The following is a 2343-nucleotide window of genomic DNA, read 5'->3' as shown; positions in this document are numbered from 1 at the left end:
GACTGCATTTTATCCCCTGCTGTGTCCCAGCACCAGAGCAGAGCTGCTAATGTATAGTTAAAGGAATCGTGGGCCAGGATGTGGCTCAGTTAACAGAGTGTACACCTAGCATGCACAAAGCCGTAGGCCCCCCGTAAAACTGGGCACCGCAGTAGATGCCTGTAGTCATAGCACCTGGGAGGTAGAGGCGAGAGGATGAGAATTCAAGGTCACCTTTGACTACGCAGTGAATTTGAGCCCAGTTGGAGCCACATGAGAACCTGTCTAAGAGAGAGAGAGAATCAAATTGATTGACTGCAAAATTCATCCTCACCAAAATCTTTCCTCTTTGATTAAGGCAAACAGCTGATATTTACTAAGGACCTAATATTGGGCTGCTTTTTTTTTTTTTTTTTTGAGGCAGGGTTTCTCTGTGTACCCTTCACTATCCTGGACTCACTTTGTAGACCAGGCTGGCCTGGAACTCCCAGCATTCAGGGAGGCAGAGGCAGGCAGATCTCTGTCAGTTCAAGGCCAACCTGATCTACAAAGTGAGTCCAGGACAGCCAAGGCTACACAGAAAAAGTCTGTCTTGAGAAACAAACAAACAAACAAACAAAAATTAGAATTAAAACCACAAAGATGTAAAAAAAAAAAAACAAAAACAAAAAACCCCACAAAAACCAAAAAACATTTGTATTCCCAGTAGGCAGGGCTTTAACTGATGCTGACATTTTTACATGTTTTCCTTCAGCCTCCTCTTTTTAAACCTCCCTCCCTTTGAGACCATTTTGAAGAGCCCTGGGGGCTGCCAAACCGTTTTGTGTTTTGTTCTGTTTTACAGAAAGAATCCAGGGCCTTTGCACAGGCCAGGCAATTGCTGTCCACCTAGCAAGCACCATCTCTAGCCCCAAGGCAGGATGGACATTTGCAGCTTACAGCCACTTTGAGATAGTTTTGCTCTCTCTCTTTCTCTCTCTCTCTCTCTCTCTGTGTGTGTGTGTGTGTGTGTGTGTGTGTGTGTGTGTGTGCTTATCAATGCACAAAGCAGCCAGTCCCTCGCTGGTCGCAGTGTGCTTGTCTGTGCATTACTCTTCCACCCACCTCTTCATACTGAGCATTCCTCAAGAGCAGACTGTTTCTTCCACATTGTTCTCCCTGCATTTTTGACACAGGAAAGGCACTCAGTGAACAGTCATGGCTGTGGAGAATGGGGAAGGCACTCAGAGTCAGACAGAGGTGGTTCATGTTCTGGCTCTGCCACCTGTTTCACTTTGGGCACGTGATTTAACCTCTCTGATTTTTTTGTGTTTATTGATAAAATGAAAGCAAAATCACTTATGGGTTTGATAAGTGAGGGTGCAGTGAAAGCTTCCAGGTCGCTGTGGGGTCAAGGGACCAGGACTTTTCTTTTTTTTTTTTTTTTTTTTTTTGTTGTTGTTGTTGTTGAGACAAGGTTTTACTATATCACCCTGGCTGGCCTGAAACTCCCTATGTTAAACCAGCTGGCCTTGAACTCACAGAGCTCTGACAGTCTCTGCCTCCTGAGTGCTGGGATCAAAGGTGTGCACCACTGCTCCTGATGGGATCTGGATTCTACGTTGAGCTCTGCCATGGCTGCAGTGTGAGCTCTCAGCTACTGCGCCCCATCGTCTAAAAAGAGTGGTGGCAGCCAACTCCCAGAACCCCCGAGCACTGAAAACAAAGAGTAGTACAAAAGCATGGGGCACCAGCGGGCCCCAAGAGCAGTCTTCTCTGCCTTGCCCCCTCTTCCCCTCACACTGTGCAGTCCGTCAGAGCTGTGGCAGTGGCTGGCCCGAACCAGCCCCCAGCAATGGCATGTCAGTCGGCTTTCTGCCTCGTAACAAACACCCAACACCCGGGAGAATTGATTTATGAGGAAGGGCATGTTTGGGTCCACAGTTTTCGAGGGTCTGTCCAATGGGTCCATTGACTTTGAGCCTCCGGCTGGGGAGACGGACATCATTGTGTGAGTGTGTGGTAAAGACCAGCTCACCTCATAGCTAGGAAGCGAGGAAGAGGAAAATAGAAGCCTGGAGGTCTGTCCATATCCTTCAGGGATACACCACAATGATCTAGCTTCCTCCCACTCAGTCCGTGGACCTTCGAGGGACACCCCATCTCCACACTTTAGAAAGTGGGCTCCTGTAAGCAAACCCTGCCTCGGGGCCTCCTGTCCAAGAACGGAGGGGCAAGGGGCCTCTGACTTGAGATGGCGCTTAGAGAGGGACTCTGGGAAGCACCCACATTCTCTGCCCGAAGAAAACAGCTAAGACGACCCCGAGAGATGAACCACCGGCAAGAGCTGCACACAGGAACTAAGCAAAAACGAGTTCTTCAGAA

Source organism: Meriones unguiculatus, chromosome 3 (genome assembly GCF_030254825.1).
Source record: "Meriones unguiculatus strain TT.TT164.6M chromosome 3, Bangor_MerUng_6.1, whole genome shotgun sequence".
Classification (NCBI taxonomy): domain Eukaryota; kingdom Metazoa; phylum Chordata; class Mammalia; order Rodentia; family Muridae; genus Meriones; species Meriones unguiculatus.
This window is presented reverse-complemented; position numbering follows the sequence as displayed.